This window comes from Toxorhynchites rutilus, chromosome 1 (genome assembly GCF_029784135.1).
Source record: "Toxorhynchites rutilus septentrionalis strain SRP chromosome 1, ASM2978413v1, whole genome shotgun sequence".
Classification (NCBI taxonomy): domain Eukaryota; kingdom Metazoa; phylum Arthropoda; class Insecta; order Diptera; family Culicidae; genus Toxorhynchites; species Toxorhynchites rutilus.
Genome location: NC_073744.1, coordinates 134933868 through 134949086, shown reverse-complemented (window position 1 = coordinate 134949086; position 15219 = coordinate 134933868). Strand labels below are relative to the sequence as shown.

At 38.8% G+C, this 15219-nt stretch overlaps 1 protein-coding gene across 9 annotated transcripts in view; it reads left to right on the top strand.

Annotated features, from left to right (window-relative positions):
- Positions 1-13004: 13004 nt before the first annotated feature.
- The window catches only part of LOC129762992 (uncharacterized), a 464623-nt gene continuing 462408 nt past the window's right edge, over positions 13005-15219 (top strand). For 8 of the 9 annotated variants that reach the window (XR_008740772.1, XM_055761661.1, XM_055761657.1 and 5 more), the window contains exon 1: positions 13005-14136. The gene's annotated coding sequence lies outside the window, so the exon portion shown is untranslated. The remainder of the gene's footprint in view (positions 14137-15219) is intronic. The other variant, XM_055761656.1, reaches the window with a different exon arrangement.

Here is a 15219-nt window from a genome sequence, read left to right as displayed (position 1 = left end):
GTACCGAGGGATGGAATGCTACCTACTGCTCGCCATTCGCTGCTCGAAGTATTATATCAAGGAGGCTGCTGACATCCATCTTTTAACGCTTTCGTCGCACCGTCATCCAGATATTTGATGGAATTGACACCTAAATATAAATTAGAATATTTAAATGAATAATTAAATCAAAACCATAATATGTAATATTGTGTTTATTCTATACCTTTTATTAGTTTACATTACGGATGGTTTGTACTGCTGTTTTTTTTTTTGCGAAAGCTATATTATATGATATTTGCATGTGTTATTGTTGTAAGTTCGCCTTCAAATTGAATTAAATATTGCTAAACAAAGTTTGACCTTCATTTAATAATTTTTCCGCAAGTTGGACCTTGCAAGATATTCAGTCGAATCACGCTAGGCGACGAACGTGTTAAAGGGCTATGGCCAGAGTTGCCACATATACAGAATATTCTGTATTTTACAGATTTTTCGCAAATTTTAGATCCAGAATTATAGATTGTCGGCAACAATACAGAATTTACAGCTACGTGCAACGATTCGCTGATGCTGACATTGATGTGAAAGATTTTGGAGACTTTCTGAAGAAGCCTGAGGATGTTTACATTGATATTGATGCGGAAGAAACTGAAAAAGGAGACCTTCAAATCGATTTGTCGTTACTACTGTATTGAACTCATGAAACAGATTTCAAAGTGATTTGATTTCAGCAATCCGGTTATCAAAACCACGGCCTTGACAAACCCTCAAAATTTCGTCAAGCTATCAAACCTTAATAATTTGATGCGCCAATTGTCTCAATTCGTTAAAGCAGGTAATAATAATCTTATGAATTGTAAGGTTTGGATAACGAATTCAGACTACTCAAGACGAATCTTCTGGCTCAAAAATTGAGTGACTCAACAATAAGTGTTTGTCTTGTCTCGCGTCGCGTCTTAGTGAATGACTCAGATAAAACTTGGTCCCAGCTGTTGGATATTAAAACACGATGAGAAATTTTTGTATCCATTGCATAGCTCGTTTGACTTTTCGGTAACATTTATCAGCGTATGTTGAGCGAATATTTTCGTTTCACAATGCCAACTAAACAAAATTCGGAAATCGGTTGGCACCCACAATTAAAGCCTCTATTTTGAAAGCAAAGAACTACGTATCGGCTCAAAGAGGAGCTTCAAGGATGAATTTGACGAAACATTTTAAATTCAACGACTCCCCACGTATAAACATCATATAATTCAGAGGATTATGAGAAAACCTGTATATAAAATAAATTTGTTGTATTGATATGACAATCCATAAATAAGATAAATAAACTCAAAATAAAAATAAATGTTCATTTTTTCCCTTAAGTTTTCCATACGGATTTTTTATACAGATTTTTTTGCTAAAAATACAGATGTACAATTTTTTTCCGAAAATTTAATAGATTTAAATGTGACAACCCTGGTCATGGCCAAGGTTCCGGCCAACTACTCACACGACAGGGCTTCGAAGCATTGTTGTAGAAGTCCTAATGAACGGAGTTTTCTTTTCATCGTCATTCGAAATTAATCCATTTTTTGTGCATACGTTGGTTAACAAAATTATTCAATTTGCTGTGCAAGTCGCCAACGCTAGTCGTCCGAAAGATGAATGTTTATTAGCGTTGCTTTGCGTTCATCATATAGCCAACAAAATATGCCTGATGACTTCCTTCCATCATCAAATCTCTTCTGAAAAATGCTTTCACCATAAATCTAATCAACTCAGCACTATACGATTCTTCGTCCGCCGTTTACTAGCGTTGACAACCGAACGAGATGAAATGATAAGCATTCCTAACGTACACATACATAAACAATAATGGGAAAGCGCCCCCTCCATATTTCGAATTATTCCGCTACTCTGCGCCTTCTTTTTATAGGCACTTTTTATGCTCCCAATGAGTAGCACACGCAGCAAATTTTGGGGATTTCGATATGTGTATATCGGCCACACCACTGACTGGCAGGGTATAATTAAAACACTCCACTCTAACTGCCCCGAAAAAAGAAAATAGGACAAAAGTCAGCGGAGCCCCACTAAACACAATCCCGTCACTGGCGCCATCGAAAGCTTCCCTCCACTTTAACGGAAGCCTCCCTTTTTCCGCCTATGCACTACTATTCGTCGATTGTGTTTCTCCACACAAAGCAGCATGGTGAAATCGGGTGCTGTTCGTTGGATTTTACAATGCCTAGGCTTTTGCCGCCGCCGCCGCCACCGCCATCAGGACACACCAACGGTCCTGGCGAAGCAGCAGCAGCAGCAGACTTTTTGTAGTTTTTTGTTTTGCTCTCGTGTTCAGCTCTTTCAGCTTGGGGACGTTGGGTCATTGTTAGCTGTGAATGCTTTCCCCACGGTTTGGTGTTTCGTAACAACATGCTCCGTCTTTTAATGCTCGTTTTTTTTGTGCTGAGCGCGATGCTTACGTACATAGAGACTCTCCGATAGTGTTCTTCCGAGTAGGACTCGCGGAAGGAAAACATCTGGGTTCTGAGAGAGCTGGATGAGAGCAGTGAAATGTTTCGCCTAGCTGAAATGTTACACACGTTGGGAGTGGGGAGCTACAGGAACCCGAATAATAAGTATGGCAGTGTTTGTTAACAAATTTTGTTGGAAGGAAACAGGAAGCCTTATTTTTAAGCCCTACTCAATTTTGAGTTTTTTGACGTAGGACTACGTCTAACCGGAAGATATAGGGGGTGAAATGGAAATCTAGGCACTGAACAAGTAGGAAAAAATGCAAGATTTGGAATGCTTATAACTCGAGCATTTCTCAATAGATCGCAAAAGTTTTTGCATCAATTGATAGGAAATATATCTACGCATCTATCATAACGAATAACATTTCATTTTTCTTGAGATAAATAATTGAATAATTGTGAAATATCAAGCATTGTTAAAATGCACTATGTGCCCATTTTTGATTGGTCCATTTTGTGCTCCTCAAATCGTACCGACCAAAACGGGCAACCAGAGCAGCAGCGAAATAGAATGAAGCACGATTGGAAAGAAAAAAGAAAAAAATGAACGAGACATTGGTCGCAGTCTCACACATGCGTAATTCTCGAGCCAGCCAGTCAGCTTAAAAATCTCCGCTCCGCTGCCGTAACGATCATTCTCATTCAAACCGTACACCACATCGTTTCGCATCACAACACATCAACAAACCAACCCAAGCAGCCATGTCTGGACATGGTAAAGGAGGAAAAGTGAAGGGAAAGGCAAAATCCCGCTCGAACCGTGTTGATTTGGAGGACGGCATCAGGTAGTAGAAGAAAAAAGTTTGTTCTTTATACAAACTGCTTTGGTGGCAAATCCAGAACAAGGCGGCATCGAGGGCGTTGGGGGTAGTTGGGGATTTTCCTGATTTAAATAATCAGGAAAATCCCCAATTAATTTCACCAATTCTTAAATTGTTTCCAGATTGAGAGTACAGTAATTTACAATTAGTTCGAAATTTAGCTAATTGGACGGACATGTAATGCGACTTATTTAGTTGGACATTTTTGTAAACATAGAGATCCAAATTATGACCCCACATTGAAAGTCGACACTGTACCACTGTCATCGCAAATGTTCAATTACAGGTTAAAATTACCTCCAATGCGACACTGAGTGGCGCTTCGGCACGTCGCATTGAATGTAATTTACTGTACAACATGTCACAAAGCTGGATGGGAAGAAATTTTCCAACTGTGAAAGCTGTGGCGAGTGGCAACAAATCGCTAAACAGGAAGGTTTAGCCGAACAAGATGGGAATATCGAGTGATAACAAAACAATAAACTCTTTAGATTGAAGATAATTTTGTGATCCTGAAAAGGACCCTTTTTAGCCTGCATGTGAATCCAACGAGCGAACAAATCGTAATGAATGTATTTTTTTGAGATCGCTCCCTTTTAACGGTCATTCGTTCGTCTCGTTGGACTCGCCCCTCTGGCTGAGTCTGCCGATTTGTCTCTATCCTGTGAGTGTGTACCGCTAAAGTATAAAACACGCGGACCCCAAAAAATATCTTATTTTCTTTCAAACCGTTCATTCTTTGTGTGGACACCGACTGGACAACATCGTTGCTGGACGGGCTGGACGGCAAGAGATCGAGTGCCTTTCTCAAGGCAAGAGGGCGGAGGTGGTAGCGCTGGAGTAGAATAGAGTAGAGTTTTCAAAGGGGCTTTCTCAAGGCTAGAGACGAATGAACTGCAAAAGTTTAAAGTCTCTATAATACAATACCTTCCTTCCTTCAAACCGTAAACCCGTGTGGTTGTACGGCATCGGCATCGTGGACGTAACAAAGGAGGACAAGTTAAGGGAAAGGCAAAGTCTCACTCGAACCGTGCAGGTCTCCAGTTCCCTGTTGATCGCATTCACTGATTGCTCCGCAAGGGTAACTAGGCCGAATGGGTTGGTCCCGGAGCACCAGTATACCTAACAGCGATTATAGAGCTTCGGCCGTCGGAGTGCTCGAGTTGGCTTGCAAAGCTGCTCACGACAATCAGAAAACCCGCATCAAGAACAGAGCAGCTTCGGTTCGGCGCTCATCAAGGCAAAAATTAGTTTCAGTGAGTGGTAAAGTGTTTCTCCGGCACGTCGCATTAAATGTAATTTACTGAACAACATGTCACAAGCTGGATGGGAAGAAATTTTCCAACTGTGAAAGCTGTGGCGAGTGGCAAACGCAATAGCTAAACAGGAAGGTTTAACCGAACAAGATGGGAATATCGAGTGATAACAAAAACACAACACCAAAGATTCTTCTCAGAACCATCAACATATTCATAAAGAGTAAACAGTAAACTAATCCATTTTTCAGGTAGATAGGTAGGTATTCACGTAGGAGAAGAAAATAAAACAATATATTTAAAATATATATTTAACAAAAGCTGTCCCCTTTGTATAGTCCTACGTCACTCCGGTTATGTCCCCGACATTACCCACCCGTCTTTTTTTCAATGATTTGGAATACAACTGACGAATGACTTAGTGTAGTTTGTGCTGGTCAATGTGTTTAAATGTGCATTGGAAAATGAAAAGAAGTTGATTATTTTGATAAAATCGGAAAAAATGTGGAGGTTGAGTATTTTTTACGACTTAGAATTCATATCGTAACATTTGCTACAGGTACGTAACAGCGTTCCACTTTAATGACTTTGAATATGTTTTCGTCGTTACTTTTATTGAATAACTAGCTGACCCGGCAAATTTCGTCTCGCCCAAAATTTACATCACATTTACGTTTTTTTTACTAAGCGCACGCTCATAGATCCACTTGCAGAACTGTTCATTGATTGATTTTCTAATCTACCCTTTAAAATTACCTTTTACATTAAAATTCCTAGTACTTCTACTAAAACTCGTCATTGTAATATCAGATTACTTTCGTCAGATTACTTTCAGACAGCCCTAAATCGGACAATTCCTTTTTCGAGTTTTGTTCTTATCAACACATTCGGTGATCCATTTTTATTCATATAGATAGAAGAAGATATAGGAGTGCGTTTTATCACATTGAATGAAAATTGAATTGTCATGTTTGGTTGAAATATCTGTATTATTTTCACGGGATCTCCTCTCCATTTCAGAGGATACATACCATCATAGAAACATTTCTCATATTCAAAAACCTTCACATGCCAAATTTGGCTCCTTTTGATTGATTAGTTTTCGAGTTATGCAGAAATTTGTGTTTCATTTGTATGGTAGTCTCCCTTTAGAGAGAGTAGAAGGAGTGTCAAACCACCATAAAAACATTTATTGCTCCCCAAAACCTCCATATGTTAACTTTGGTTCCTTTTGCTTGATTTGTTCTCGAGTATGCTGAAATTTGTTTTTCGTTTGTATGGCAGCTCCCCCTTTAAAGAGAGGGGTGGAGTGTCTAACCACTGTAACAACATTTATTGCAACTCTAAAACCCTCCACATGCCAAATTTGGTTTCATTTGCTTGATTAATTCTCGAGTAATGCAGAAATTTGTGTTTCATTTGAATGGCAGCCCCCCCTCCCTAAGAGAGGGGTGAGGAATATCAAACCACCATAGAATCATTTATTGCACCCTAAAAACTCCACATGCCAAATTTGGTTTCATATGCTGGATTAATTCTCGAGTAATGCAGAAATTTGTGTTTCATTTGTATGGCAGCCCCCTCTTAGAGAGGGGGTGGAGTGTCTAACCATCATAGAATCATTTATTACACACTAAAACCTCCACATGCCAAATTTTATTTCGTTTGCTTGATCAATTCTCGAGAAATTCAGAAATTTGTGTTTCCCGACCCCCGACCCCGACCCCTAAAACCCATATATACCAATTTTCATGTTGATCGGTTCAGTAGTTTACGAGTCCTTGAGAATCAGACAGACTGAAAGACCGACAGACATCACTCCATTCTTATATATTAGGCTGTCAAAAAAGTCCTGCGGTATTTTTTTTTGAATTTTCATTTGTTCATAAAATTAGTTACAATCATCTGTTTTAAGTCAAATATGCGCCGTTTTGTTCGATGACTTGTTCCCAATGAGATGCCAACTTCATAATATCCCTGTTATAGAAGCTCGCTTCCTTATTGGCAAAAAACTCGGATAGCCAATTTTCACCGGCCTCTTTTGTGGCTAACTTCTGATTACCTAGCTCGTTCGCCATGGACAAAAACAGGTGGTAGTCACTTGGTGCAAAGTCCGGACTATACGGCGGATGCTAAAGAACCTCTCATCCGAGCTCCCGGAGCTTCTGGCGCGTCACCAAAGAAGTGTGTGGCCTGGCGTTGTCCTGATGGAAGACAATGCGGCCTCTGTTTATCAAAGATGACCTCTTCTTCATGAGTGCTACCTTCAAGCGGTCCAGTTGTTGGCAGTACAGGTCCGAATTGAGCGTTTGGCCATAGGGAAGCAGCTCATAATAGATTATTCCTTGACAATCCCACCAAACACACAGCAGAACCTTCCTGGCCGTTAATGAGGGCTTGGCCATCGTCTGAGCCGCTTCACCGGGCTTCGACCACGACCGTTTGCGCTTCACGTTGTCGTAAGTGACCCACTTTTCATCGCCAGTCACCATCCGCTTCAGATACGGGTCGATTTTGTTGCGATTCAGCAGCGATTCACATGCGTCGATACGGTCAAAGATGTTTTTTTGCGTCAACGTGTGTGGCACCCATACATCGAGCTTCTTTGTGAATCCAAGTTTCTTCAAATGGTTAATAACGGTTTGATGACTTATCTCCAGCTCTTGGCCGATGCTACGGCTGCTACTATGCCGGTCTTTCTCGGCTAATTCAGCGATTTTGTCGCAATTTTCGATGACAGGCCTTCCGGAGCGTGGCGCATCTTCGACGACCTCTACACCAGAACGAAAACGTTGAAACCATCGTTGTGCGGTGGAAATGGAAACTGTATCGGGTCCATAAACTGTACAAATTTTATTGGCAGCTTGAGATGCATTTTTGCCTTTGTCATAGTAGTACTGTAAAATATGTCGGATTTTCTCTTTATTTTGCTCCATATTTGAGACACTATAACTCACGAACGACTTAACCAAACAAAACACTGTCAAGGACTATATTATAGCGCGCAAAAATACCTTTCCAACAAGCTATAGTATGACTCGATACAATGAATACAACTAGAACTACGCGCTTACAACGACACCTCGCGGAAATACCGCAGGACTTTTTATGACAGCCTAATATATAGATTATTATTATAATTTTTTGATAGATTTTGTACATTGGATATACTTCTAAAATAAGTGTGGAATGATTTTGTTTTGTGAATGGAAAAAAAATAATTTCCTTGGATTGTTTGATGTATTACTTTGATTTTACTGATAAATTGGATCAGGTGAAAGAAACGGTCGCGTTATCCATCACCTCAATACAATAATGGAGATGCATTATACATTGTGGCTTGATAATCACATTAACCCTTCCACGTACAACATCGAGTCTCACTCGATGTGAAATGATTGGGCCAAAACGTACAACATCGAGTGTCTCTCGTGGTGCGCTTGTATATCACAAAGCACAGAGACGCTCAGCTGAAAAGTGAAATTACTCGTCGCGTGATCCATCGAAGCGTTTGCATTTGGTTCGCTCTTTCGAAAATCAAATCGTACGGGAAGGCGTTAAACATCGGCTGAAAAGTTTTCTATATTGGGGCATGGATGGCATTGTAGCGAATTTATAGTTTTTTTTTATATTTTGAATTTACACACAAAAATGTTAGCAGCAATTTTTCAAAAAAAAAGAAACATTAAAAAGTTATTGGAAAAATTATTTTCCTGTAGAAGTACCTTTCTTCCGATGTATGGATTAATTGTTGGTTATTGTATATGCTATTTACATTTTTTTCAGAATTTAAAAAAAAAATTTTTGGAGAAAAATAAGTTTTAATTTGATTTATTTTTTCAGTGTAACTACCACAAAATACAAAAGTTTAATCAAAGAATAAAACATAGCAAATTATTTTGATTTTCATTAGAAGAATATAAAAAAATAATTTTTTACTTTTTTTTTCAAACAAAATTATTTTTTTCTCAAAAACGTTTTTCTTCAAAAATTCTCAGAAAAAAAAATCTATGAACGGCCAATATATTGAAAGTTTTTGAGTTAAATATTTGTGTAAACATTTAAGAAAAAAAAGGCTCTTTTCAAAGAGAAAATTTAATTTTTTTTAAGATAATCTCAGAAAAAAACATGATTTTTTTATTATTTCACATTTGTAGCATGGTAACGAATTATCGAAGGTAATTTATTTGTAATTTTCATATTATCCCGAATATCCTAATTTTATTTTCTGTTTGGGTGAAACTTCTCCATCATGAAGAATGCAATCAGATGGCTACGTTTGACTACACAACACAACCCGCCATCATTCAAACACTTTTCTGCATCTTCAAGAGCTATAATGCAAACGCAGACATCTATGTATGAAGCGACCACTACTACTAATCTGCCATCTTGCGTAAAAATGACATTTGAGATTCAAAGTATTCTGCTGAACGAAGCCGATGAAAACGATAGAAACGCACACACACACACACGCAATTGCTGATTGAACAGGTAGCTCACTTGGTCACACGTAGCAAAGTAGAAAAATCCAATCAGTTCTTCGGCTTGGACCACTTGACCCATTGACATCAATACAGGTATGTTGATCATACGCTCGGGCGAAAAGATGAAAAAGAAATGAAACCTATCGCAATGATGGCACGCTTAGGATGTATGACACTCGGAACGCATCATCCTACCATGCATACCATATAAGATGGTTCCAGTTAGAATGATGATGCCCTGCATCAGTGTTGCCACACGTAGAGATTTCTCTGGAAAGATTTTCTGGAAAGTTACATTTTTTCGTTATTATTTCGTTAACGTGACCTGTTTTCTGGTTTCATCCTTTCTGAAAGACGTAGTTCTTCGTCAAAACTGATGAAGTTATCTGTGTAGGAAATTTAGAAATCATTGAATTTCTAAAAGTAACTATACTCTGTACCGTACAGATTCTGTACGGTACAGAGTATAGATTTTCGTCAAAAAGTACAGATTGCTACAGATTTTTTTTCGAAGAAAGCAACATTAGGGTACATGATGACTTTTACGTCGCAGTATCGCTTGGGCGGCAACTTGAAACTTTTAATAAATGATAAAAAATATATTTCAAAACAAAGTTTTTGAGCATTGATAAGCAACAAAACCACCTACTGTCTTTGTCCGACTAAAACACTTCAATTTCACAAGCGAAATTTTACACGGACTGTCTCCTGCTTATTGACCGGTTTTGGTTATTTTTTTCATACAGGAAAACGACTTCCGCAGCTGTAGGGCGACTTGCAACGTGAGAAATGACAAGTATGAACAGGGGACTTTGGGAATTTTGAAAAAAACATTGTAAGGGGTTGTATCTAGGACACGACCGCCTATTTTCGACGTATTGCGTAGTTCAATTATATTATGCAAACCACTTGTTTACCACTTCGAATATTATTCTAGAATGCATCGAAATTTTTGTAATAGATTATGTTCTTCGTTTCAAATAAATTTGATGAACGTTCTTTTACGTTTAATATGATGCCTAGGACTTCCAAAATATGGGAACGGAGGAATTGTCAAACGATCATTGTATTTTACATTTTCCTCTGAAATTATTGCACATCTCATGTTTACGTAGTTCTCGAACCGCGAAAGTTCATTCACCTCTAGTATCTGAAATGACGATTCTCCCAGTACGTTTTAGGGAAACATATTCCGATCTGCGCAACGACAAGCGAGTACAAAAGTACTCAACATCAAAAAATTCCCCCGACGTGCATGTATTTGCGAAGCGGATTCCTCCAGGTACATTGATTTTGAAGTCCGTGTTAGGGAAACACAGCTCTGTGGGAACAAAAATACCTCCGACTTGCATGTATATTTGCAAAGCGGATTTCCACAGGTACATCGATTTTGAAGTCTGTGTTGGGGAAACCGTAAATCGGGTCAATCGAAACTTGGCAGTTAGGGTGTTTAAATAATGCTTGACATTTTACAGTTGTTATATTGTTCATCTCTTGAAAAATAATATTTTAATAATTGTGATAGACGCGTAGAAATATTTCCTACCAATTGATGCAAACATCTTTCCGATCTGTTAAGAAATGTTCGAGTTATTAGCATTCGAAATACGGGTAGGTTTAGCACTCAAATCGGCATAACAAATGTATGGGGAAAAAAGAAGTTCTTCCAGTTTTCATGAATTTAAACCGTTTAGAGATTAGCGAATTGTAATATATAGCATATCAAACAAATCTTAGAGAAATTCCGATTCGATTGGTATGCAAATCATGAGAGTTCGTTCACAGTGAAAATAATTATTAACGTTAACTCTATTTCATAAAAACATGACCTGTTTTCTGATTTCATCCTTTCTGAAAGACGTAGTTCTACGTCAAAACTGATGAAGTTATCTGTGTAGGAAATTTAGAAATAATTGAATTTCTAAAAGTAACGATTTTAAAAACCACTCGATGAAAAAATTATAAATATTCCTTCCGAATACATTAAAAAACTCGTAGACAAGGATAAATACAGCCAAAGGTAATTGCAATGAACAAGGGATACCATACTAATGATGGCATTCGGAAATTGGTTAACGCCTTCGAAATAGAGTAGAGATTTCTATCAGCGTTCGATTATGAGTTTGAGTCAATTTTCATACATTAGCACATACATTCGCCATTTGGAGAGAGATAAAAACCATTATTCTGAAAACAGATAGCAAACCTTTTAACTCTCATATGACACTTTTGACTTTATCTAATATAAACATTCGCCATTTGGAGAGAGATAAAAACCATTATTCTGAAAACAGATAGCAAACCTTTTAACTCTCATATGACACTTTTGACTTTATCTAAATAGAATGTTCCGAAAGCTCGTTTTCGACTTTCAAAAGACGGGAAAAAAGATCTGCATGGTGGAGTACGATTAAGGATTTGAGTATTCATTTTATCTTAGGAAAGTCATCTTTATCAAATAATAACGATGCGACTATGCGATACGATTGTTGACACAGGAAAAAACAAATGGTGCGAAACGCAAGTTTAGCTAAAGGACATTGTGGCGTCAGATGTTTAATTTCAGTGACCTACTTGAGACATGCTTGTGTGTGCATGGCGGAAAGCCGATTGCAAGCACAAGAACATTTCTCCGTCCTCGTTCTATCTCTATCACTTTTTACTTTCACCATTTACCTGTGCGATGCTCCGCCCAGTAATGAACATTAGCTATTTTGTGTAGAGTTGAGAAAAGTAAATGTAAACTAGTACTTAAGCGGACACTTGAAAAAAATTACGGCAGAGTGATGATGATATATCAAGTAAATCTGACGTCTTTTTACGAGGGTCACTATTTATATTTCGGGAATTGGCAACACTGATGTCATGTGAGTCCATCTGACGGTTCCATCGTAAAGTTTGACATTTTTGACGATATACGTACTCAGAACATTTTGTCATACGGACGCTATTTGTTTATTTTATATTTAGTTGAAAGTTTGGTCTCGGCAAAAAAATGGAACTGAATCGTGAACATTTTCGTGCGATGATTTTTTACGACTTTCGACGTGGATTATCACAACAAGAGTGCGTCAATCAACTTAATTTGACTTTTGACGATGAAGCTCCATCAAAAACCACTGTGTATTGCTGGTATAGTGAATTCAATCGTGGTCGTAGTTCGCTGTCCGACGAGTTTCGTGAAGGTCGTCCAAAATCGACTGTAGTGCCAGAAAATATCGATGCTGTGCACGAAATGATTAAGCAAGATCGTCATGTAACCTATTGTGAGATTGAGGCATCCCTAAGTGTTCATGTATAAATTACTCAGTCTCTTAAGTTAAATATGTGTGCTGCGTTATATTCCAATTAAAAAAAAGTCAATCAACATTTCGCATATTTCCAAAGAATTGTGGCTGTAAATGCTCAGAATATGCCTTACACAATGGATAATGCGTCTCCATCTTAGTAATTGGGTGTATAAGCATGATAAATAACGCAACAAGTAGCATAGCTCTCGTAGCACCTCGAAGGGCGCTAACTTGGAATTTTCCAACAGTCGATGAAGTGACAAAGTAAGCGTGATTATTGGGTAAGTGACGGATCTAGGTCAATTCTTTCCTTGGATAAAGGTTAAGAAGTAATCACAACAGCCTGCATATGTTAAAGCCCTGTACGTTATTAAACATTCTGTTTCAATTGGACCATTTATTATAGCTAAAACCAACTGTTGTTGATTTGATGCCGGTTCCTTAACAAATTATGTTCCAAGAAACCTTCCCCTTTCGACATTCGATGATTCTCTGAGAAAACAACATCCGCTCGTCGATATCCGCTCTCCAACTTATCTCCCAGTTTTCCACACCAAGCTGAGAGAAGGAAAATCCTGCTCCTTGTTGTGTCTCGTTTATATACCACGAGCAGAGCCATTGCTTCGATCAGTCTGCGAGAAACTGTTGTCCTGATGCCATGTCTCCGCGCTACGCTGTGACATGTGATCAAGTACATAAGGAGTTATATACCTTCGTGAGTACATAAGCAAGGAAACAGTAGCAGCAGCAGCAGCAGCAGCTAAGAAAATTGCAGGAAGAAACGATGTTCTAAATATGTGGAAACAACCTAGGCTAATACCGGACGGTCTGGGAAAAGTGCATAGTAATAGTTCATATATGTGTATCTATGTGTGTGTATGTGTGTCAATGTCTCCGTCTTTTTGGCTTTGGGGTGGCGGCGACCCGTGTGTAAGTTTGTGATTTAGTAGTTTCGTCGTTGTGCTGTAGAACCGTGAATTGTTTTCCAGTGCTTTTTTCATCCTGGTGGAAATCGTTATATTGAAGCCAGCGGAAAAGGAGAGTTGAGAAATATGGATGACAAGGCTGTCTTATAACCTCACTGGGCGGTGAGAGATAAAGAGCGAGAGTGTTGTGTGCGTGGGAAAGCGCGGACGGATGTGTGGCGCGGAGGAATCCTTGTGCCGGAGTAAATAGTGCAGGAGCGGAAAATGTGGGGCATGGGACCGAGCGAATGGGATGATGATGTTAGAACAATGTTTCCCGCTCGACGGTGGTAATTGGAAATTTCGTCAGTGGGTGAGCGTGTTGAGCGGAGAAATGAGTTGTAATTACGATAATAGTCTGCCCGATCAGTGGAAATCGATTATCGGTTTGGAGGATTTTCGCTGTTAACTTAAAGAGTGATGAGCACTTCAGTTGATGATAGTTGTGGAAGTTATAACCTTCATATAGTCAGAATAGTTCTAGGATAATTGCATAGAAGTCGTTACCAATCTATTCGATAAGAGCAATGCAAAATAAGTGTTAAAACAGAGCGCAATATTATCCAAATCGCACGTAGTGAATATTAGTAATAACAACAACAGTCAATGATGGTGTCTTGGGGAAAACGTGACGTGTTGTGTTTTCCTGCAAACTCATTGATTTTGGATTAGCCACAGAGCAACAAACAACGCAGAAAACCAGCGAAGACCGTAAAGAATAGCACCTTGTGTGTATCAGCTGCAGACGGCGGCTAAGGTCCGCATCGATGAATCGAAGGAATTAAGACCTGCAGCATTGCAAACCAAACCGTAAGTTTTCTCCCACATTATTGCCATTGCCGCTCCAACGCAAAGCCTTACGACAATAAAAAAAAGGGTTTTCTAAGTTGCGGTTCGACACAAAACTGGGAAAGAACACATTTGCTTTCTTTTGGAAACACCCATCCACCCACGCTATGTGTATATAAACAATGTGAAGCGAATCGTGTGTACATAATTTCCATGACGTGAATTTGAGGAAACGACGAGTCGTTTCTTTTTTTTCCCTTTCTTTGTTGCTGTTTTCCGGTCTGAGTGCTGTCGGAAGCAATGTGGTGGAAAGAATGGTAGCTAGGCAATACCCACAAAAGTAGTGTGTTGGAAATTTATTCCGGTTTTTTTTCTGCCTCTAAAAACCAATTGAGTGGAATTCATACATTTGGTTTTGCATGCGAGTAAACTTGTTCGTTTGTGTTTTTTTCTTCTTCTTACAAACAACAAGGCCACGCACTTTATGAGCCCCATAAAGTGCGGAGAAGCTATGGGCGTTGTATTTTTGTGTTGTTGCAAGAACCTAACAATATTGGTCATGTTTCACTGCGCGATTCTTGGGCTGAAGGATTTCCTTAACCGTATAATATGTTCGGAGCTGTATAGCTGGCTGAGTATCTGGGTAACTGAACAATGTGGGGAAGCTTAATTAGAAAAGTTTCGCAATCAATCTGGTCGATCAATCAATCTTTTCGACACGTGGATTCTAGCTGATCGAACCGTAACGTTGGTCCCGATTTCCGAGTACCTGTATATTTAGGGAAAGTAGTGTAGGCAAACAATGTTGTGACAATGCAATTTGCAAGAAAATTTTGACTAAAAGTTTAAAATGGGTCATTTGACCTCTGGTGGTAGGTTTAGTGTTAATGACGTTCAAACACCATTGATAAGATTCTGAAGGTAGGGAAATGGATTCCATATGAATTGAAGATGGATTCCATATGGCTGGTAAGAATTTGCCAAACCTTTATTTTCAGCAGTGTTTGCCAATTGATCCATTCACTGAAATAATCGCTTTCGTTCGTTCAAATATGATCATACAGAAGTTATTTCCCCCAGCGGCATTCTTTTGTTGTTACGTGC